Consider the following 24,878-nt stretch of genomic DNA (forward strand, 5'->3'; position numbering starts at 1 on the left):
CTGGCTTGTGAGAGGAGTCTGGTAAGACAGCCAGGAAAGATAATTACTTGGGATTCAGGAAGACTGACACCGGGCTCCAGGGCAGATTTTTGGAGTGGAGAAGATGCCCTGTTCTCTGCTGTGGGCTCTCCCTTGGGCTGCACCAGATGGCTGTCTCTGTCAGGGTGCTATAGGAAGGGGGTCAGAGTTTAGATTGGATTGGATTCCACTTTCTTGCTGTGACCTGTGCTTCAGTCTCTGGTAGCTGACCAGCAGGCTTTCCAAAATTTCCTCAGAAGCCAAGTGACATGGTTTTTCTTCTTTGACCTTCCCTGCCAAGGATATGAAAGAAGTATTGATTTGCTTTGGAGCCAAAGGAGTCCGACTGTGCCTGAGTATCAGTGTTGTGATGATTTGGGGGCAGAGAGAGAGGAACAGGGAGAGAGAGAGAGGAGAGAAAGGATATCTTCCAAAAACTGGTTCATTCCCCCAGTGGCTGCAGCAAGCACCTGTGGGCCAGGCCAAAGCCAGGAGCCAGGAACTCCATGCTGGTCCCCCATGGGGCTGGCAGGAGGCCATCTTCTGCTGCCTTCCCAAGAGCACTAGCAGGAGGCTGGATCGGAAGCAGAGCAGTCTGGACTTGAACCGGCACTCTGATGTGGTATGTTGATATTGTAAGTAGCAGTTTAATTTGCTGTGCCACAGTGCCTCATTATTATCACAAGCAGACAGGAGTCCATGTTTTGGAAATTAGATATTATTTTTAGCTGTGTTGTTTCAACTACTGTTTCCAATGTCTGTTGTCAGTGAAAATGTTCACCAGGGTGTTATGTTAACCAAATTCCAACCTTATATCCAAATAAGCAGGAGAGGAGGGCGTGGGAGTTGGCTGAGTTTTAATCTAAGAAAGGGCTGCAGTTCAGTAGTATAAATAAGGTATAATATAGAAGGTTAGTGTATAATGTTGTGAGAGTGTCCACATGTCCCTGTGTATGCATAGGTTACTGTAAATCACTCAGTAAGATGAATGTTAAACACAGACAGTTTGAGTTTTTATCTTAAGAGTTGTATTTATTTATGTGAAAGGTAGAGAAAAAGAGGGAAAGAGATTTTCCATTTACCGTTTTACTCCATAAATGGCTGCAACAGCTGGGGCTGGCTGATTGAAGCCAGGAGCCGAAAACTTTTGTATCTTCCATGTGGTAGCAATGACACAGTTCTTGTCATCATCTACTGCTTCCTTGGGGTATAGCTGGGACTTGAACTGGCCTCCAGTGTGGGAGGCAGATGTCCCAAGTGATGGTTTAATGGGCTGTGCCACAACACCCACTCTAAATGAGTTTATTTTTATCAGAGAGAAGAGCCATGTTTTAATGTAAACACTTTTTGACTTTCCCCAAGCGGCCAAAGGAAGCAAGAGGTAATGGCTTTAAAATGCAAAACAGGGAAGTATTTTCAAGCTTTCTCAACCAGGTCTCTTCCGAATTAGTTTAAGGATATTGTCTAGTACTAATGAGAGGCCTCAAATGTACATTTGGGAGACCTATACAGAGACATAAAATGACATCCACAAAGCACATTTTTTAAAAAAGATTTGTTTCTATTGTCAAAGCAGATTTACAAACAGAAAAGAGAGAGAGAAAGATCTTCCTTCTGTTGGTTCACTGCCCAAATGGCTGCAAGGGCCAGAGTTGAGCTGATCTGAATCCAGGAGCCAGGAGCTTCGTGCAGGTCTCTCACATAGGTGCAGGGGCCCAATGACTTAAATCATTCACTGCTTTCCCAGGCCACAGACAGAGAGCTAGAAGGGAAGTGGAGCAGCTGGGACATATGGGGTGCCAGAACCATGTTGCCAACCCCATAGCAACATCTTTTAATGACAGCCCATGTCAGTATTTCTGCAGAGGCTCTTGCTTGCTTTTCTCCCCTTCTCTTCTGCAGGACTGCTTAGCTTTGGTAACATTGACTTCTTGGTCTGGATCATTCTTTGTCAGGATCATTCTTTGTCATGAGATTTGTACTGTGCACTGTAGGCTGCTTAGCCACATCCCTGATCTCTACGCAGTGCATGCCCAAATCTCCACCCACACTATGATAGCCAAATATGTCTCCAGATGCTACTACAATGGCTCTCGGAGTTTGTTATCCTGGTCAAGGACCATAGTACTACTGAAGTTTAGAAATCCAGTTGTCCCACTTCCCCCAACCAGGTTCTAAGGTCGTGCCCTTGTTGCTTGACTGAATCTTCCATGCGAGTCCTGCTGTCTCCACCAGTGGTTCTAACTAGATATTGCATGCCACCTCCATTCCTGTATATGCAGCTTTCCTCTCAGCTGGGTCCTTCTGGGGAAAATGTGAAGATTTCATATTGTGGTAATAAGATAATCTCTCACAAGTAAGGAAGAAGGTGAGTAGACATAAAAGTAGATTATTCTGCAGTAGGTCAGCTATCTCAGCGCTGATGTGACTGCCTCTCCAGGGACTCATCTAATGTAAGAATCTTCTTCTATTTTTTACCTTATCTTTAATGATGGGCCAGTGTTTCTCTGATGTTTCCCTGTTGCTTGCTGAGATCAGCAGGAGGTTTCAATGGCCTTTCAGTTGTATTTTCGTCCTTTTCTATCAGCAGTAACACTATAGGGTAATGTCTAAGATAGAGTGATTCAAAATACTGCCGTGATAGTGTGTAACATTTAAACATTGTCGAAGGTAGCTTAAGAGAATCTCTTTCTGGCAAATAAGAATCACAGGTCACTCTTGGGAATTTGTTACTTTGCGGTTGGAAATTACCCCTACACTTCTGTATGGTGGGAGGAGCTTTGTCAGGTGCCTCGGATTTGTAATCTGTGTGGTAGGATTTGGTAGCAGGTAGACTGAATGCTCTGGCACTCAGTATTGACGTCTGGTGGTAACTTGCTCCTGTGTGGAGAGGGTTTAGTGTAGGTCAGACACCTACACCTACACCTACACCTACACCTACACCTCAAAGCCATGGGGCTTTGAGACTCTCATTTTCTTAATGTTGTGAGATTGCTTAGACATGTGCAACGTCACCCAGCACTAAGTAACAGAGTCAGAACTTGAGCGTGTGTCTCCTGCCTCAGCTTGCCTGCCTAATGCAGTTGTTCTACTGTACTCTTTCCTTACAGAGATAACTTCCCGCGGCTCAGAAGTGTCTTCCTGAGAGGTTTGGTAAGACCTGGGGCCAGACAAAGGTGGTCAGCTGATGCTGGCCTGGTCTTTATCTGCCTTTAGGTGATTTTCATTTTTCAACTTTATGCTATCAGTATATTGAATTGGATCATAGCCTCTGGTTCTTCTGTATGCACCTGCTCGGCCTCCCTCTGCCAGTTCATTATTGGCAACATCTCTTTCTTGGTGTACTGTGTTTTTGAAGCCTGAGCTTGGATTTAGATGGCTCCTTGCTCATCTCTAAAATTGCTGTATGACACAAAAGTGGGCTTATGAAAGATAGGACTATGCTGTGCCAGTGACTGTCTCGCTTGATCTACCTCCATGAGAGTAGTTGCCAGGGAGATGTTTCACACGCTCTGTTCTACTTTCTTGCTTCGTTTTGCCTATCTTGGTCAATGTTGAAAACAGGAGGGAAACTCAAAGCCAAGCCTCCTGGTGAGCTGAAGCAGTTGGCATTGCTCCCAAAGCACTTCCCCTTTTCCAGATGTATCATGTTGCCTCAGTGCTCTGCTTTTGTGGTTTTGAAAACATGGTGCTTGAGGTCATCAGCATCAAGATGTAGTTTGTCTCAGGGATTTAACTCAGTCCTCAACCAACACCTGCTGGTGTGGTAGCCTTGAGTGTCCCTTTCTCTTGAGACTTTTTGGCTGTTTCATTGTGTTGATCATATTTTACTTGTTTTCCCTGAGACTTCTGACGTTCTTAAAACATCCCCACCTGCTGCTTAAACAGCTCCTGCAGCCATATTTTTCTTGTTGGAAAGAAAAGATGGAACATATACATGATGCGGTGAAAAATGCAGTCATCATAGCCTCTTTTCCAGTAGGGATTGAGTGTCTGTACACTGTCCGCATGGCCTTTAAGACCTGTGCTTCTAGTATGATTCATGGAGTAAATTGCTTACCAACAGTTGAGAGGTGTTGCATACTGTCAAAAACTGCCACACTCCAAAACTTAGTGCCTTATTTGGAGAGACTTACAAAAGTCTGCAGGTTTAATCCAGTTGTTTTGGTGTGCGGACTGGTCTCAGTGATGACATTATCTGTGGTGAAGCAGTCAACTAAGCATCAGCGAAGATCCATGTGTGTCAGAAACACTTTTGCTGAAAGAACTCCAGAATTGGAGTCAGAAGGCATGAGTTTGTGTCCTGGGTCCTGTACTTACCAGCTCTGTGACCTTAAGCAGGCCACTCCCCACTCTGAACTAGTCGCCAGCCTGTGTATTGGGATAATAATGCTTTGCACACACTAAGTGTGTACACTAAACACTCAATAAATACCAGTTTTCTTCTTTTCAGCTAGTCTAAATTTCTTTTTCTGCATCTGAATTCAAATTTTATGACAAAGCTCAAGATGAACCCACGAAATTTTCCCATATAAGAAAGAGAGGTTGTAGAAGATCCTTGCAAAAACTTGTATCTTTTAAAAACTTTTCTCTAAAAAGTTGTCAAGAACCAATTAGCTGCTTAATCCAGTTGCGAGTTATATTGGGAAAACCAGATACAACTGCAAAAACCTGGAGATTAAGGGGTGATAGATTTATGTAAGAGAAAAAGAGTAAAACCCTACATTGTTTCAACAATCACAAGTAGCTACTCTTATAAAGTAATAATCAATCTTCATTAAGCATTTACTAAATACCAGACCCTGTGGGAAATGGAATTTATTAGAGATGTTTATTCTGGAGTACCATGGCCCTTTGCTCTAGTGGCTCTGTAAAGTCATTTGAGAACATTGTTCAAATTTTCTCATGATACTGAATCTCATGGATTTAGGCTAGCTTTGTTTTTAGACTTTGTCCAACTTTCCCAAACCATTTGGGCACGAACAATTAAGTGACCCGACTTAATAGTGCAACTCTAAAAGAAACTTGTGGAAGAAGTTTCTCTTCTTCTTTTCTTTTCTTTCTTTCTTTCTTTCTTTCTTTCTTTCTTTCTTTCTTTCTTTCTTTCTTTCTTTCAGGTTTACTTATTTGCAAATTAGAGGAAGAGAGAGAGAGAGAGAGAGAAAATTTTTACCCATTGTTTCACTCCCAGGAGCTTTATATGAGTCTTTCATGTGGGTGGCAGGGGCCCAAACACTTGGGCCACCTTTCACTGCTCTTCTCAGGCTATTATCAGGAAGCTGGATTGTAAGTGAGGTAGCCAGAACATGAACCGGTGCTGCTATGGGATGTTGATGTCAGAGGTGATAGTTTTACTCATTTGTCACAATGCTGGCTCCTTTCCTTTTTTTTTTTTTTTCTTTTACAATTATTTGGAAGGGGGGGGGGAGAGAGAGAGAGAGAGAGAGAGAGAGAGAGAGAGAGAGAGAGAGATTCTACCATCCTCTGGTTCACTCCCCAAATGGCAGCAATGGCAGGACTGGTCCAAACAGAAGCCAGGAGCCTGGGACTCCATCCAGGCTTCTTGCATGGGAGACCAAGGCCCGTTATCCACTGCCCTCCCAGGCACATGAGCAGGGAGCTAGTTTAGAAGCTGGGACTTGAGTCAGTGCTCCGATATGGTATGCTGACATCACAAGTGAGAGGCTTAGCCTACTGTGCCACAAGGCCGGCCTCTGTAAGAAGATTTTTCTAAAGCATCATCCGATATGAAAAACTTTATAAAAAATTTTGGTGGCTATTTATTATCAGGCAAGTCTTGCCCATTGGGGAGATAATCGGTTTCCTGAACCCTAGAGGTTTTATTATTATTTATTATTTAATAATATGGTATTTATTTGCATTCCAAGTTCACTGAAATGGTGTTTAAGTTCTAACTTTTGGACACTTTCCAGTGATCAATTTAATGCTACTTTTGTCAGGATCTCCATTTTTATCATCATAATAAAATCAGCTTCATAGGTGGATGGTTTCCCACGTTTCCGTTATCACCGGCTTTCACAGGTTGGGCTGGTTCCTCTGAAAGGCATTGATTTTACAGGGCAGCAATTCTGTAGCACTCTAAACATTTTTGAATTACATCTATCAATATAAAAAAGATTTCTTTTTTTAAATTTCTTTTTATGTTTACTTCATGCAACTCTCTTTGGGAACAAACCAATCAAATAACGACCCATTCTGTGCAATTAAGTTCCTGAAGATTCAAAGTGCCCTTGTTGACTGAGTCTGCGCCTTGGGGAGCAAGGGCACATGATCTGTGGTCTACTTGTTATGCTAGCATGGCCCCAAAGGCTCTCTGCCAGGGACTGGCAGCTCAGTAGTGGTGGATCAGTTCAGAATAGCTGTCAGACTTTTTGCTTTAGGGAAAGGATGGTGTTCAGAACTCACGACCTTACTGAAAAGCATCTCAGCGTTTTGAACCAGGGCCCAAGGAGGTAATTGTGTGACAGTTACGTGCAGTCACACCACTGGCCAGGCCCTGATGACTGGGTAGGGAGGAGCTTCCAGCAGACTGCATGCTCCTGAATTAACTCGGCCTCTGAAGTGTGCATTGCAGTTAGAGGAAATGTGCTTTGTACTTCCAGGAGAGAATAGATCGCTGTTGCTTTCTGAAAAGAGCTGTATTTTACAGCACAGTTTTTTTTTTTTTTGACAACAGTTTTGCACTTGGACTTGGAAGTTTACTGCTGGGCTTTTAACTCCTGTCTTCCTCTCTTGGTGGGGAGTCCCCAGGGGCCTGTGGCGCTGCTTTGTAGGATCAGAGAATTCTTTGGTGCCTCAAGCATTGCTAGGAGATAGAGTAAACAATGTTCACATATGAACTGCCCTTTTATAAATGTGTCTGAAAAGGCTGTCTTCAATTCTCATTGAAGTTCATTCATTTACAGAATTTATAGTATCTGCACAGAGAGGTTTTCACACTCAATGATGCCACAAGTTTTCTTGTTATATAAGGACTGAGGAATTTTTCTTTTAAAAAAAAAACTTTCAAAATGGGTTCCCATTTGGAGGAAAGTTGAGCACGATGGCTTCCCAAATCTTCACACTGTTCCTACCTCATTCTGGGCTGTCCCTTTTCCCCCTGTGGAATTAACATGTTTGTTGATCGGCCACAATTGTCACAAAAGGGTTCTTTTTTTCCCCTGTAGAATCATTCCAAGAGTCAGTTGGGTGCCTGTGTCAATTTTCTTCTCATGTCTGTTTTTTCTTAAATCGTGGTATAATATGCAGAACAAAAAGCCGTTGTCAGTGACGTGAAGTACATTTTTCTTGTGAGTGCCCAACAACATTGTCATCTCCATAACCTTTACATTGTCTCAAATGGAACACTGTTCATTCAACACTGACCCCCCTTCCCCTCGCATGTTCCTCCCTCCCCTCAGCCCTTGGCACCACCATCCTGCTTCTTGTCTCTGAGGATCGGACTCCTGGGGGAGCCTCTTTCAAGTGATATGTTGCACTGCTCATTCTTTGGCGATGGTTTATTTCCCTTCGCATCATCTTGAACATTGCAGCACACGCAAGAACGTCCTTCTTTGTGAAGGCTGAATAATATATTTCAGTGCCTGTATTGACCATGTTTTGTCTGTTCACTTGTGGGTGAACTTGGGCTGTTGTGAATCATGCTGGTTGTGAATATGGGTGTTTAGATATCTGTGTGGGTCCCTGTCCCATTATTCTGGATGTATGCCCAAAGGTGGAAGGGCTGAGTCCTGTAATGATTTTGCATTTAAGCTTTTGAGGAATCACCATACTCTTTTCTACGGTGACTGCATCATTTCACATCCCTGCTGCAATGCCCGAGGCTTCGTATCTTTCCTCTTCATCGCCAACATTTCCTTTTGTCAGCTCTTCCAGGCCACAATGACAGGGTTTAATAAATTGCAGGCTGACTAGCCCCCAAAGTCCTGGCTTTTTCCAGGGCTGCTGCCATTCCAACATTAGGAGCAAAGTGGAGCAGTCACGCCTGGTGCCTCTCCTCCGTCTCGCACTTGTCTTCCTTCCCTGCGCTCACCTCCAGCTGTGTGCCTGCATTTGTTCCCATTCCTGTATCGTCATGTCCAGCCCCACGATAGTGGAGCTGCTGGCAGGGAAGACAGCTCGGTGCCAGGCTGGCGTGGGCCCCTGCGTCTCGGTGACATTCAGTTTCCACAAGGCTTTTTTTCTCTATTCTGAAATATTTTTATTCATCTCATCATGAGTCATTTTCCAGCTCCTCATTGTGTCCACTCCTTTGTGTCTCTCCCCAGGTCTGTTTAACAGCAATGATCACATCATACAAGAGACCATCCTTTCTTAGAAGGAGAATACAGACCTGTATAATGACCAATGTGCATGATATCATGTAGGATGATACTGGGACCAGGATGGGCAGGTGCGGAAGTCACGCTGCCTCCGAGTACAAGCCCTGACCTACTATTTGCCAGCAATTGGCCACGGGCTGTGCCTCCATTTTCTTAGTTGAAAAATGAAGGTAGTGATAATATGTCTTTTCTTTGTTTACTTGGTTGCTGTATGAGAGCCGTGTCTGGCCCTCAGTACATGCTGCTCTCCATGACTGCAGGACTCTGGGAGCTCTGAGTGCCCAGAGGAGGGTCTTGGCAGTTCTAACTTGGACATTTAACATCATACAGCACCTGCCTTTTCTTGCTTACTGATTATTCTTCTCAGTCATTGCAGAAGGGCCTTGAACCTAAGTGCTGGAAGCCAAGCACTATTTCTTGGAGTAGTCGTGCAGTGCTTAGAAGTTTGGAGGCATTCAGTAAGCATTTATTGATTGTTGAGTTGGTAAGAGAGGAAAGAGACACAAATCACATTCCTTTTCACACACCCAGGGTGTTTAAGCTGCACAGGGATGCTGTGCAGCCTAAAGACCTGATGCTGCCCGCTCTCCCACCTTTCCCAGGAGGTGGGTAGGACTGGGGAAGTCAGGGCTTCATGGACTTTGTGGCTTAGGCCTAGGATGCCAGTCGTTGGCCATGGAGGATAAGATATATTGGCCACGACTCTGTGAGCCATTTCAAAAGTTAGATAAAATAGGAAGAGTCCAGATGGCTAGTTGGGGACTTCTCTGGGGGTTTCACCTAGTGTGACTATAACTTATAAATTAAGCTTTATCTTAAGTCTGTATGTATGCATAGGAAAACCAGAGTCTATATAGGATTCCGTACTATCTGTGGTTTTAGGCATCTAAGGAATATTTTGAAATATTTTTCTTTGTGGGCGGAAGTAGCTATATTTTCACTATTTCTTTATGCAATACCTTATCCTGTTAAGTTTTCCCATTCCTTAGAAGACATGAATTTTACTCTGAACATCTTACAGTCTTTCGTTATGTACTTGAGAATGATTGGAAGAACTAATACTAAATTTTCATCATTATGATTCAAGTAATTGGGTTTCTGTCACACATGTGGGAAATCTAGATTGTGTTTCTGGTTCTTGGCTCTGGGCCCAGTCCAGCCAAAATCACTGTGTGCATTTGGGGAAATGAATCATGGATGGGAGCACTTTCTCTCTTTTTTCAATATTTACTTATGTATTTGAAAGGCAGTTACAGAGATAGGGACAAAGACATGCACATGCGCAGGTTTTCAACCCATTGGTTCAATCCTCCAATGGCTGTAAATGGCTGGAGCTGGCCCGTCCCAAACTTCAGGAGCCTGGAACTTGATCCAGATCTCCCATGTGGATTCAGGGAACCAAGCACATGGGCCATATTTTGCTGCTTTTTCAGATGCATTAGCAAGGAGCTGATTTAAAAGTGTAGCAGCCAGGACTTGAACTAGGTGCTCATGTAAGGTGCTAGTGTCTCAGGCAGCGGCTTAACCTATGCACCAAACCAGCCTCATGAACACACTCTATTTCTTCCTCATAGAAAAAAGCATCATTAGCTTCTGGCTGTTTACCAGTCCACAGCCCTGCCCTAATTCCTCTCTTGTTGCTGACTAGGAAAGAATGAACATGTTGGCTATCTCATTCTGTTGTCAGAACTTTTGTTATAACATTGCTTTGCAGGTCACTTTGAGCAATTAGAAACAGAGACATATATCATTCAGTTGAGAAGCGGTTTATTTATAATTTTAAAACTAGAATACTGAGAGCTTTTGTGTAATTATTTTAAGATGCATTTTACTGATTGTCATAACAGAGTTGGCACTAGTGCTAACAAGAAAGCAAATATCAACATTTGAAATGAAACGCATGGCATATCAATGCCATATGGTGTGCTAGCATGCCGTTACCACTTTCCTTTTGGCTTTCATCCCTTTCCTGACATTGCTGTTTGCTTCTTGCCTCTGCCACTCTTTTAAAACACAACATTCGATTGGTCTGAGCCCTTCGATTCTGGGTTTATGGTAGGTGGCTGCCTCTCTTAGCAAGCCTTTGGAGGCTTGTCAACCTTCTCCCCTAGGAAGAAGGAGGAGGAGGATCTGTCCATATGGCTGTATAAACATGGGACACCTGTTTCCTGAGCCACTACTGGAGGAGCTTAATGGACTTGATGGACGCTTTCCCGCCTAGAAAATGGGCACACACTGCTTTCCTTCTTTTTTTCAGTTTAAAAGAAAATAATGACAAGTCATTAGTTATAGAATAATTCTAGAATTGTGTTCAGTTCCGTTCTCTCTGATTATTAGAGGAACAACAGAACGCGAAGCCAGCAGTGAAATGTTAGGAAAAGTCATACTGATTGACACTTAAAACGTGTCTCACAGGGAGCATTCTGCCTTGGCGATCGAACTGGGTCTCAGCACAAACATCAGCTCCCCTGGGAGGTTTTGTTGACTTCTAAATGAGGTCAGCTCCCTTGCACCCACATAGCACCCTGCATATGCTAACAATAGCATTCATCACACTGCATTGGGTTGGTGTGCTTATAATCACCTTGCCTGTCAACCTGAGAGTTTGTATCTTTGGGCCCCATTTTAGGGCGTGCCATACAGAGGACATTTTATCCACGCCTGATGGACAGTGCTAGACGTGATCTTTTTATAGAAAATGACCATGAAACCAAAAATAATGTCATATGCAAATATTTATAAATGTCAACAGAGGGATAAAAGTTCTTAACCTTTGAAGTGGAATTATTTTGATGGAAAGATAGTTCATTAGTGGAGCTGCCCCCGATAATGCTCACTGCAAGTGACATTTCTGGGTACAGAGGCTTTTATCTCATCAGGTGACATCTAGAAATGTAAAATGTGAGCCTACAGACTTCTTAAGTCAACCTTCTTAAATATAACGCCTCACCAGTGGTTCTGGAACTGTGACATTCCGTACTAGTTCCCTTTACAGCAAACACTTGTGACTGCTTCTGTAGCGTATGGAAACAAATTTCATGGATAGCCTCACTTACCTTTTATGCGGCATTTTGAAAAATTCATGATTATTTTTCTTACATGAAGGAGAAGTGAAAATAAAGCAATACTAAATGTTTGCCTGCTGGCTGCTGGGTTGTGACCCCCTTGGAGGCCTGCTCAAGAAGGGTGTCTGTGCAGGGAACCCCAGCGGCCACAGCTTCCATTCAGGGGTGTCTGTCAGTTACATAGACCTCCTGTGCAGTTTCCCTCCAGGGATGTGTGGGTAACTCCTCACAAATCAAAATTCAACCTTCTTGCTGTTAACCTTAGAGTCAGTTGTTTGTACCCTTTCACTGTTGAGAGGGCACACAATTTCTGCGTGACTGTACATCTAAATGTGATAGGCTCCTGCCTCAGGTAATCATGAATGTGATTTTTTAAAAATCTCTGGGATGTTCAAAACTCATGCTAGATGTGAGCTAATTTTCTGATGTGCGGTCCTAACCTTTGAACAGCAGGACACCAGCATGTTCCTTATAAATCACCTTTCAGTGTGCTAGAATGTGAACGGTGTTAGAAAAAGAACTTCCAGGAGGCTGTTATGTAACTCAAGTATTCACACATATAATTTCTTCTCCTGTGTAGACAGAGTGTTCAGATCCTTAAGGCTCTTCCTTGATGTTGTCCGCATGCTGTTATTATCCAGCTTAATGAGTACTTACCATGAATGTGTGTGTGTATAAACATGTGTGCTGTGCTTACCCATCTGCTCGTGTCTCACTGTAACATGTATTTTTACTAGCATAGAATTTTCAGAAAACATGGAAAGGTCAGCTATTGCTAAAGGTATCGTTTTATCCCCTTGCTAGGAAAGCTGAACTTAAACACTTACACTGATGTTTTCTTTAGGCAGTGGGCTGATTACCTAGAACATTCAGAGCTGCACTGTGTAGTAAGAGAAGAGAGGCAGAGGCAGCCCTTGAGGTCTAGCAGCTCCCCGAGGGGAGGAGCATGCAGGGAGCCTGGACAACAGAGAGAAATGCCAATTCCAATCAGGTGTGTGTTTGCAGGGGTTGGGGATGCGGATCCTGCGGGAGGTAATGTTGAAGTTGGGGTTTGAGGACCGCTTTAAACAGGAAGAGGAATAGTCTAGAAAACAGAACAATCTTTAGAGAAGCATTGAAGTCACAAGCCAGTGAACTCTGGCCCTGCACAGACATGGAGGAGACTTCAGATGTGATGGCAGAGCAGAGAGGGGCTTCAGGATAGGGAGACCACTCTATAGGTCATGACAGTGGTGGGTCCTCATTGGTCTAGGTCTCTCCAAACCCAAGAACAGGCAACACCGCAAGGAGACCCTGTTGTGACTGCGGCTTTGGGGTGATGCTGATGTGTCTGATTCCAGTTGGGGAGGTGGCACACGTGTCAGGGCGTAGGGTATGTGGGGGACCTCTGCAGCTTCCGGTGTGTTTTGCTGTGAACACCAAAGGGCTCTAGAAAAATTGCTCTTGTAAGAAAAGGCAGAGCTGTATTGGAGTATCAGTGAATAATTCAGTCCCTCCAGAGGGCAAATTGCAAATGAACTGCTGTATTAGGAGAGAGAGAGTGAAAGCAAGGGGACAGAGGAGGGAGAGAGAAGCCCTTGAGTGCTTGCTTGCCAGCAGTGGGGTGGGGGCAGGAGACCCAACAGTCTTGCCCAGGAAGGGGATTGCCAGCAGGATGCAACTCCCTTCTGGAAGGAAGGGGCAGCAGGCAGGATGCAATTACCGGGCTGGAGCAAGACCAGGTCCTCGCAGCTTCCACTGCTGCCTTTGGCAATGTCCCAGGCCCTTGTCTCTCACTCTGCACGGGAGCATCTACTCTTCCATTTTCCCTCTGGCTTTCCATCAAAGGCGTGGTTGTCACCCCCTTTTCCCAAGTGAAAAAGAAAGTGCATGGTTTTTCAAGGGTGTTGGACTATTCTTCTTCCAGGGAATGCATGCAAGCTTCATGAGCATACTCCTAATTTTCTTTTCCTTTTCTTCTCCTTATGCAACTCCCATCCCTACTCCTTTTTTCTCTACAAACATAGTAAAGAAAATACAAGGTCACTGTCAAGATGAGCGCAAAGACCCAAGTAGGATGACATGACTATCCTTTGTCCAGAGAGACCTGCCATTAACATGTGGGTCCTCCTCTGGTGGTTGACCTCGGCTCTCAGCACTGCCCTTTCTTGCCACTGTTGCTGGTCCCCTCTTGCAGGTATTGCCCTTTCTGTCTAGGCAGAGGGGGAGGGGACTGGCACCACTCTCCCCTGTAACACTGGATTCTGGGGCTAGACATAACCCTCTCCCAATGGTGGCTGAGGCCAGCTGCACTTGTCAACAAAGCATTCCAAGATTTAGGAATGCCAGAGAGATGTTGCTTACAGTGAATACCTGACATCTGGTTCTTGTTTTGACTGCTTTGGAGCCTGGAATTTCAGGCCTGTCACAGGCGGTTCAGGTGGACTTATCCCAAGCTCCAGGAGTGACTGTTGCAGGTGGGCAGTTTAATCTGAAATCAAGGAAACAAACCATGGCTAATTTCAACAGAGTGGAGACATTTTAAAGAAGGGATTAGGTAACTACTGACTCCCTGGTGTAGCAGGAAAACCAAACACGGAAGGTGCCATCTTAAGAACAGTTTTTCAAGTTGTGGGCACAGAATATGTCTTAGAAGAAGACGTTGCTTGTAACTGCTGGGCACAGACAGGTCAGCTGGCCAGAACCACCCTGGGTGCCTGCCCCTGGCATTAGGCATAATTCTGTCACTGCTGCTGTCAGCCCCAGAATGACCTTCACATGATCGCCAAGTCTTTGTACAAAACCAATTACAAGTCCACTGCTGCTCATCAGTCATCACTCCTGCACTCCCCACCAGGGGAGCTTTCACATCATGCTTCCAACTCCACCTGAATTAGGGACTCAGGGTGCCATCCAGACTCTCCACTGGGCTGACCAAGCTCTCATCTTCTGATTCAGATCTGTTGGGGGTTGAGCTGCTTGCAGATGATGAGTCGTTGGGTGAGCATGCTAGAGGATGGCTCTGCTTCTAATCCCTGCTTGATTGTCTTCTCAACAACTTGGAGGTTCTGGAGAGCCTCTGGAAGACCCTAGAAAGACCTTATCGCCTCCTCCATCCTTCTTCGCTAGGCCAAGTGACTATTCCAACTTCTGTCTTCATCCTCAGCCCAGTCTTACCTTGTTTCCTCTGCTGGAGGAAGAGATGGCTCTGCACTCTTGTCTCTGAGAATCTGCACTCCATCACTCAGAAGCTGTCCTTGGGGGACAGAGAGAGAAAAGATAGACAGAAAACTGCATGGAAATTATGCAATGAATAGATTCTTGCTCATCTCTGGATCACTCTGTGTGGTTCAAAGTCTGACTTAGGTTTTAATGTTTGGGAACCCTGGGTTATGGGCTTGTGTCCTCCCAGCAGGAGATGCTAAGAAGTGAGAAACTGGTAATTTTCAACATTATCCTGGGAGGAGATATCTATCTTTAACTGTTACAAAGAAAAAAAAAAAAAAACCTCGGTCAGTTGTTTCCTCAGCTTAGTATAGGAATGAAAAGCTGGGGATTGGTTGCAGACAGAGAAGTTTTATGTAGAAAGAAGAGGGAGGGGGAAGCACCTGCTGGGAGAGAGCCAGGAGGTGGGGAGCCTCTGGAAAGGAGGAAGGAGAGACAGCAGAGGCATTTGAAGAGGATTCTCAGCATTCTCTGAGCCCTCCTTGTGTGGGAAGGAACCTGTTAGGAAATGGCTGGACAATTCTTGTGCCATCCGTGTGAAGGTGTGGCCAAGTTGTAGCGTGCTTGGACAGTCTCAGAGCCCCCTCTTGCAACCCTTCATCCTGCTTCTATAGGGATAAAGGGTGAAGAAGTCTTCTTGCTATTTCCTGCTGAAATAGGGCATTGTTTGGGTAAAGGGGTCCTTTGAGGCATGGGATCCCCAGAGTGATGGTCGGGGTCATCCAAGTTGCTGTGACAGAGTTGGTCTCCATGCAAGCCCTACTCATTGGGAAATAAAGAACACAAGATAATTCAGAGAATTCAGAGTATAGGATACAAATCTGGCAGATTTGGAGTACCATACCCACTAAGCATTTATACAAGGCACTGAAGGCATCTGCTGTAGCCAGCATAAACTACTCTCAGGTGTGAGTGATATTTTTGATGTAGCCTCTTGATATGATTTCTAAACTTTAGGCAAAAATGGAAAGTCCCAATGATGATCAGACAGTGATCGTGGGTGACAGACAAGATGTGGCCCACATAGGGAACACTTACTTGTCAGGTGCCCTTTTGAAAAGCAGCTTCAGGGCCCGGCGGCGTGGCCTAGCGGCTAAAGTCCTCGCCTTGAAAGCCCCGGGATCCCATATGGGCGCCGGTTCTAATCCCGGCAGCTCCACTTCCCATCCAGCTCCCTGCTTGTGCCCTGGGAAAGCAGTTGAGGACAGCCCAATGCATTGGGACACTGCACCCGCGTGGGAGACCCGGAAGAGGTTCCAGGTTCCCGGCTTCGGATCGGCGCGCATCGGCCCGTTGCGGCTCACTTGGGGAGTGAATCATCGGACGGAAGATCTTCCTCTCTGTCTCTCCTCTGTATATATCTGGCTGTAATAAAATGAATAAATCTTTAAAAAAAAAAAAAAAAAGAAAAGCAGCTTCAGATCCTCTAGTGGTTCGCGGGTTGGTTCTGGAGAATCTGGTTAACTGAGAGTGCCGACCTCAGACTGCAAGGTCAATGTCTACTTCAGAGACAGGAAACAACCTTGAACACCAGTGGCTGCTGGAGCCTACCTAGCCCAGTCTTGCACACCCCAGGTATAGTCTATTCGCATGCTGAAGGATGCTTCAGCCATGTCCAGCCCAGTTCACCATCCCCATTCTGGCTCTTGTGCCTACTAGTGGCAACCACAGCTCAGTCGGGGTGTCCCCTTAGCTCCCCAACCACACTTGTTTCCAGCCAGAGATCTTGCACATGCTGGTGGCTGTTCTAACCTAGCCCAGCATAACACATCCCCTGGCTTGGCCTTTACCATCAGATGCCGCAGCCTGGCCTGGCCTGGCCCAGCCCTAGGCCCAACTCTGAGTGGTGGGTGCTGTAGACTAGCTCTGCCAATCCTGCCCCCATCCCTGGCTGTTATATCTGGCTTTCCCCAAGAGAGAAAGGCTTATAACCAATCTGTACACCACATTCTCCTATCTCCACCAGTTGAAGAGGAAGCAGTGGTTCCCCCCACATGCCAGGATAAGGCTTACAAGCCTTTTCTCCGGAGGCACTGGGATCAAGAGGGCAGGGCTCTTCTGGGGGAGATAAGCAGAGATGAAGTCCCTGTGGGGCCCGAAGAGGAGAAGGGAGCCTTTCAGGTGAGTCCTTCAAAGAGGGAGGAGGGTCTTCACCTACAAATTACCCTCATCCTTTGGGTTGAAGATGTCAGCTCCCCAGTTGCCTGAACTAGTGTGTTTTTCTTTTTTATTTTTCTGCAGTCCTTGTATAACTTGAAGTAGTTTCAGACACAGAATAACATCTAGACATGAGGAACTTATATCCACTTTTCCCAATACCTGCAATAGAGACTCAGTTTTAAGATTGCATTGTAATTAAGGCTCCCCAGAGAGGGCCAAGTGACACCATCAGTGAGGGGGTATTTAGACCAGGCCTCTATGCAGAAGCAGGCTAAATCTTTTTTCCTCAAGATTCAGGGATCAAATAGGTCCCGGTTTTTAAGGATACGACGAGGAAGGGTCTGGGAGCCCACTCGCAAAATGTGAGATCCCATCTAAGTAACAAAGAAGGGACAATGAACAGGCTAGAGAAACTCGCCATTTCTCCTTGTCTAGCCTGATCCCTGAAGTTTACCTTGAACTGGGAGCAAGTCCAATCTGACTCCTGTGTGCAGTCATTGCAGGAATGGCCCTGCTGTCTGCTGGAGTAGGTTCCACGAGTGGGAATTGCCACATTTATCTGTGCCTCATCCCAATGCCGCTGACCGTTGTATGTGTAGTTATTGTAGGAGTGGAGGCAGCAAGTGGGAGGCAGCGGGTCACAGTGAAGGACCTGGGGCAGGGCAGCCCTCCAGGGACTCTCTTGGGGTATCTGTGGGAAATTTCACTTGGGCCAGTCTTCCTGCTGGGCTGCTTGGGGAGAGAGCCACTAGGACAGGAGCCAGCAGATTCTCAGCCACTACCTGCCCATCCCAGCCAGTGATGGCTGAGTCCTGACACCCAGTGTCAGTGCACAGGGCAGCCCTGGTGCAGACAGAGCTCAGGAATGATGGGTCCCTAACGGCCCTGAGGGGTAGACAGCACAGACCCTGCCCAGCCCCTCCTAACCATCCTCCCTGTAGACATATGCTTTCTCTATGTGCTGGTCAGATGGCGGTGACACCTTTGCACACAGGAGTTGGGATGAGTTCAAGCAGCAACAAATGAGTGACCCTGGGGCAGGGAGGTGACCCAAACAAGGCAGTCCCAGAGAATGACCCACCTGTGACCCCCACCTCTACCCTCACCACTCTGGGACTTCCAGTTGCTTTGACCCCCTGGCGGAACCTGTATCCTGCCCTGGAGACTGGGCAGCTCCAGGAGACAGAAACCTTCCTGGTGGAGGCAGGACTGATGGGGATATCCTATCCTGTCCTCCCCGAGTTTCCTGGTTGGGCCTGCAAGGGGGGAAGGAAGGTAATTCAGCAGGCAAACCAGCCTCTGTGTGTGTGTGTTTTGGGAGTGGTGGTGGTTCAGGGAGCCCTGAGGTGGGTCTTCCAGGTCAGGCAAATAAAACATACTTTATTACATTAAGATCTCATAAGGGTTTGTCTGTTACAATTGTTTTAAAAGGAAAAACTGTGCCAATTATCTAAACATGAGGACCTTTATTCATGTCCTATAATCTGGATGGATTTCTAACCAAATCAGTTCTCATCAAAATAAAAAGAAAATGCTGCTTTTTAGTATCCACAGGAGTCGGCATCTCACCTAGTGGTTAGAGGAGTGCCCATGTCCCACATTGGGGGGTCTGGATTTGCTTCTTGGCTCTGGTTGCCGGCTGTAGCTTCCTGCTAGTGGGAACCCCGGGAGCCAGCAGAGATGGCTCCTGCCAGTTGGAGGTGGCAGAACTGGGTTGCATTCCCAGCAGCCGACTTTGGTCTGATTTAGCTTCAGTCCATTGTGATAATTTAGGAGTGAGCTAGAGATTGGGAACTCTGCCCCCACCTACAAATGAATAAAGAAATTCAGAAGTGGTCATCGATGAATCATGGAAGAATATGCAGCTGAATCACACATTGATGTGTGCACAGTCCATGCAGACTTGGACCCTGGGAACTTCTCTGAGGCATTTGTAGGGAACCTGGTCAAGGTGCACAGGGCACACATCTCTAGAGGGGTCAAGGTCCTCCCCCGAGTGATTACTCCCCTTGAAGCTATCAAGGGAAACTGTCAGGAACAGAAAACAATGAATGCACGGGAAGGCCAAGTGCATTGGGCCATCTTGGTCTGTGCAGGATTCTCTCCAGCACGCACCTTCTGTCAGGACCTTCCTTTGACACCTCTACTAAAGTGGAGGGCCATCTTTCAGCTGATGTTTGGTCTGAGGGTTTCCTAAATGTCAAGTGGTTGCTTCTGTGTGGTCCTGGTCTCCGGAACATTGCTTCTGATCATCAGTTCCAGTTGGCATGTTTTTATGTCTTGAGGACTCCTTTCTTTTGTCTCAGACAGTAATTATGAAAACTGAGATATCATCAGTTGCCAAGTTTTCTTGCACCGGGGATTGGAGCAGAACACCACAGACAGCACCACAGGCTTTCTAGCCAGACTGTGCTCACCTTACCGCTGCCTGGTAGCAAGGAACTTCTCCGTTTCACCTTCCTTTCTTTTCTTTCCCTCTACTTCCGCTTTCTCCCCTCTCCTTCCTTCTGCCACATCTCTTGTAACTAGAACAGTCCCTGTCATGAAGAGGTGCTTAATAATTATGTGCTGAATGAGTTCACTGGTTGACTTTTGAATGACAAAAATCTGGTGTCCCATTAGCATCTTATTTTTGTGTTTGTTAATAGCCAGTGACTTTTAGAACAGGAAACTGTCAGGTGTTTTCATCAGAGTCTTCCTGGAGGGGCAGGTTGGCTGGGTGCAGCAGTTAGAGTGCTGCTTGGGACGCCTGCATCACCTTGTTATAGTGCCTCCACCTGTGGTGTGTGGTCCAGCTTCCTGCTACGCGTGCACCCCGGGAGGCGGCAGGTGGTTAAGTAGTTGGGTCCCTGCCATCTCTGTGAGAGGCTCAGACTGTGCTCTGAGCTTGTCCCGGCTTTAACCTGGCCCACCCCTAGCTGTTGTGGACTTTTCCTTTCTTTATTTTTTTTAAAGATTTATTTATCTTTATTGGAAAGTCAGATAAACAGACAAGGAAAGAGACAGAGAGGAAGATCTTCTATTCACTCCCCAAGTGGCTGCAATGGCCGGAACTGAGTCGATCTGAAGCCAGGAGCCTCTTCCAGGTATCCCGTACAGGTGCAGGGTTCTCAACTGCTTTCCCAGTCCACAAGCAGGGAGCTGGATGGGAAGCGGGGACACTGGGACATGAACTGGCACCAATATGGGATCCCAGCATGTGCAAGGTGAGGACTTTAGCCTCTAGGCTAGTGCACTGGGCCCTGATCTGTCCATCTGTGTCTGTATCTGTCTTTCTGCCTTTCAAATCAATGAAAATAAAAAAATTTTTTTTTTCTGGAGTAGAATGACCAAGAGGTTTAAAAATTTTTTATATGAGCTTTAATTTTTCTGCATCCCAGCTGTATCTGTATTGACAGTCTGGGGATAAAATAACTTCATTGTTGGGGCCAGCACAATGGTGTATCAGGCTGAGCCTCCTCTTATGGACCTAGCATCCCAGCTGCTCCACTTTGGATATAGCTCCCTGCTGTGGCCTGGGGAAGTAGTGGAAGATGACTGTGATCCCCTGCACTCAGTTGGGAGCCTGGGAAGACGCTCCTGGCTCCTGGTTTCAGATCAGCTCAACTCTGGCTGTTGTGACCATCTGGGGAATTATCCAGTGGATGGAAGATCTCCCCTCCCCTCCCTCTCTTTTCCTCTCTCCCTCTCTCTTGTTCTCTGCTTGTCTATCCTTCCCTCTGTGTAACTCTGCGTTTCAAATAAAAACAAATAAATCTTCAAAATCATTTAGTTGAGTGAACCAAAAATCTTTAAGGCAATCCTCCCTGTGGTGGAACCCACAAAGCAGTGTTTGGCCAGTCTGTCATTGTGCTATGTGGCTCAGAGCAGATGCTGCATGGGTCTTTCGTTTTTGTATAGAAATGGTCCGTTTGTGTACTCCGCTTTCTGAGGAGAACATTTGTCATAGTCTCCATGGAGATCTTACCATTCTCATTCATGTGTGTCTGGAATATCTCTGCCATGGAGATTACAAGCAAGTGATGTTTAAACATTCTGCTTGCAGGTTTTAGAGTTGCTGGTGCTTCCTTGTGATATTGAAACTATTAGTGAGAAGTGGCCCTTTAAAAAGAAAAATTTCTTTTTTGAAGAAAGCATAGTATAACAAAGTAAAATCTTGCAAGGCAGTTTGTATTATCTTTCCATTTGGAGGAATTATCCTCAGTTCAATTGTATTACCATGGTGATATGTTTGCATTTCAACCAAAACCAAACCAGAAACCAGACCTCTGCATGGCCAGCTCCTGCCCTGGGATCCTTGTGGCAGTATATATTTTTTTCTTATTAAATAAAGTCCCTGACATCCTAGCTTGAAAAAAATCACAACAGAAAACAGTTCTCAGACAAAACAAACAGGATTCTAAGAAATTGTGTAAAAATAAGAAGAGAAATAGAGATTTTGGGAAAGAGGACATGAAAAAAAAAATCAAATGAAATAAAAAATAGCCCCCTGTGTACAGGGCTATATGTTCTCTCTACAGTAACCTTGGGGCCAGTACATAGGCAGGGAATTGTACTCACTGAGCATTGGATGTGTGGCTCAGCCCTCTGGGTCTGAAACCAGTATACACTTCTAGGGTTGTCAGTGCATCCGTTCCCCTATCTAAGGAAAGCTCTTGTTTGCTGCCCACCTTCCTGTTTATGGAGATTATTTGCTCTCTGGAATAATTGCACATGTAATTTTGACAGCTAGATAAACTTGACAGGAGATGGGTGATGCGTTTTGGTTTTTTTTTAAATTCCTTTAGTCAGTGCTGGGCAGGTGTGTGAGCTCACTTTGCACAGCACCACTGATATAACAAGAAAAGAAGGACACCTCATCTATTCTAACCCATCAATCAATAAAACAAGATTTGGGCAGAAATACACAATCATCCCATTGCTCCTGCCCAGAGAGCCTATCCAGCCCTTCTTCCCCAGATGACAGCTTTTCTAGCCAAAAGACACATGGACTTCATTCGATCTGGGTGCTCACAAAGCCTTCTGCTAGCTGCTCTGCTTTCTGGTAAATAAGCAACACAATTTTGCCTAGCAACTTCTCTGTGGAAACGCAGCTCCTTTCTGTGAGTGGCAGGGGACATGGCTGCGGTGCGAAAGAGGAGAAGGAGTCGGCAAGTTCTGTCCTCTCAGGGTCCCGCCACAGCCGGTTTCTGCCGCTGCAAATGGTATCTACCCTTCTTGCATGATGGGAACCGAGGAGGAAAGTCAATTAAAAAAGCGAATAGCAAAGCTTCCAAGATCGTGAGCTGAGACTATCTGAGGGCTTAACTCAGAGTTTGCAACTGAAGAGGGGTGGGGGGAATCAGGACTTTTTTGCAAATGAGATAATTGCAGGAAATAATGTATCCAGGGGGAGAAAAATCAGTGGTGACCTCCTGAAGCTAAACGAAGGTGATCTTAAACCAAATATGAGAGATCATTCCTTCACAGCAAGCAAACATTACATCGGGAATTGCCTCCATCTGAGGAAACATTTGAACTTGGGACGGTACAAGCGCCTGGTAACAGTCGCTGATCCCTCGTGTGGCACTGGGTTAACCATGTGCGCGATGACTGAGTCTTCCCCAGGATCCGATGAGGTGGATTCTCTTGTCTCCAGCTTACAGAAGGAGCCACTGCACAGAGAGGGTGAGACGCATCCCTGAGCTCAGCTGTTCAACAGCAGTGAGGGGCTGTGTTTTAGGTTCTCTGCCCTCTTGGCTCCTGGTTTGAGAACCTGTTTTTTAAGAGTTAAGTGGCTGCAGTGTGAATGAGGACAGGAAGTCTGAACACCCCTACGTGACACGTGAGGTTTGTGGCTCCAGAATGAAAACTGCCATTTAGAATACCCAATTAAGGAAACTTTTTTTAACCAAAGACATCTAGAGGGTAGCACAAACATGAGTATCCAGAATAACGGATCTTGCTTAATTCTTCCGCCTCCATGTCTTCTTTTTAGGGTGCATATGGGTGCACATATAGTCTCATACACCTACTCATAAACACATGCGACTCACTGACTTCTTACTTCCTTAAAAATACCCTGAGAAGGCAATGCGCCAGTTGTCCTCTGAGCATTGTGGATGTCTGGGGGGCGCAGCCTGGGAACACACTGGGTGGCTTGGGCATTGCTGATTGGTTCTCCTGTATATCATGCAGTTAAGATGCCAGCACCCTGGCTTGGTTGGGCACCTTCCCAGTGGCTAGACACACCCATTCCTGAGCCTGCTGCCTGGCTCCTGAAGCCTGGACCTATCCCCAGCTTCCTAGGTACTCCTTCGCCAATCTCAACCTCATTTAGATTGCGACTGCATTTGCATCCTAATTTATGACTTAACAAGCGTCTCACAAACATTTGCTTCACCTTAATTTCATTATGCATTTGAAGAGGATGATTTGTCATGGGGAGAAATGATGTTCTTGTTGCCAGTGAATAGATTAACTTAATGATCTATGGTGAAATCTCCTGTTGGGCAGGAATGTTGTACATGCCCACAAACAGAATGAGGCTAGTAAGTTCCTGGGTTCTCTGGAGGACTCAACGACCTCCTTGAAGTCCTGCATGCATCATCTATCATGGACATTTAGGACGTGAGCTAAATGGTCCCTGTGGTTCTGTGGCAGTGTATCTTGTCATGATCCTTGTATGTGTGCAAAATACTTGATATTTTCATATGCAGTTTCCACAGTGATTGTAATCTTGTCCAAACGGTCGTCTCGCTCAGATGGCTCCTCCAAGGATATGGAGAGGAGGATTATACAGGATCATTCCCCCAGTTCCTGCTTTCATTACTGAGTCATGTCCTAGGTGTTAGGACAGGTGTCTCCTTTTTGATAAGGCAGGAGGACTGCATTTCTTCATACTTTCTTGGACGACTTTCCCAGTGACTATGTCCTGGCTGCAGTCTTCTCGAGGAAGAGACAGGACGACCTGTTCTTAGGTGGCAGTTCATCTTGGGTCTTTTTCTAGGGGAGGATGACTTGGTTGGGCTGGTGAGCTGTGTTCATCATGAAGCACGGGACTGAGAGCTAATTATATTAGAATTCTAACCTTGCCTCTGCCCCTAATTAGCAGTATTCTCTCAGGCAAATCCTTCCACACCTCTGGCTTCTGTGTGGTGTCTGTAAAACCAAGTACATGAAATGCAAGGGTCTGTCTCTGCCCTGAAATTCTTAACCAGAAGACAAGGAATAGGAAGCATAGCACGGTGAGGGTTTCCTGTACTCAGTGCTCCAAATGCTGTGTCTTTTGCAGAAAATAGTTAGAGATCATGCAGAAAGGCCAAGTGCTATGCTGTTAAACACAGAGTAGAAACGTTTATGCCAGTGGTTGGTACCATTGCCCCCGGTGACAGTCTCCAACTGCCAGTTCTGGAAATTTCCAGAAGACCCAATGGATCATTCCACTAGGAGGCAATGCCGAAGTTGTGCATTCAAGGATGCCACTTGTTCACTTCCTAATGCAGTGGTATGATTCCTTGGCCCCAGTATAGGTCTAATTCCTGTTCTAAATGCATTTTCACTGCCTAACTCCCGATTCCTTCAGAAGCTGGGCTAAGATGAAGGCCTCTGCCCATTTAGATAGTGACTCTGTCCTGGCTGCCGTCCTTGTCTCTGTTTTGCCACAGCTGAAAAACCTGATGACCATCCCACTCGCCCAAATGGGTGTGTTTTAGAACAAAAGTATTTATCAACGCACAACACCAGCAGGGGGCAGACAGGTGGAGAAACACGTGGAAGTGGAGCTGAAGTCTGTCCCAACTGAAGACAAGGAGGTGTTTCGTTCCAACATGCTGGCCTGACTCATATCGTGTTTGTTTTGTTTCCAGCACAGTCTCTTTGACATGAGGGAAAGTAGGTCCAGATTTATCACTGTGGAAATAACTCCCTACACGTATGGTGCTTGGTCGGACCGTATGGAAACTGGCAGCAAGCACTTCTTGGGAAGCCACTGGGACGTTAGAATTGGTATTTGGGTTGATGTCATGCAGCTGTGCAAGAGGACAATCGGAGCATGAGCCAAGTTAGGGCTTCCAGACCTGGCGCATGTAAGCTTTGAGGGACCCAAGAA

General features: G+C 45.8%; 1 protein-coding gene across 2 annotated transcripts in view; it reads left to right on the forward strand.

Annotated features, from left to right (window-relative positions):
* The window catches only part of KCNK10 (potassium two pore domain channel subfamily K member 10), a 101,993-nt gene that overhangs the window by 70,544 nt on the left and 6,571 nt on the right, over window positions 1–24,878 (forward strand). The window lies entirely within an intron of this gene.

The sequence above is a fragment of the Ochotona princeps genome, chromosome 26 (genome assembly GCF_030435755.1).
Source record: "Ochotona princeps isolate mOchPri1 chromosome 26, mOchPri1.hap1, whole genome shotgun sequence".
Lineage (NCBI taxonomy): Eukaryota > Metazoa > Chordata > Mammalia > Lagomorpha > Ochotonidae > Ochotona > Ochotona princeps.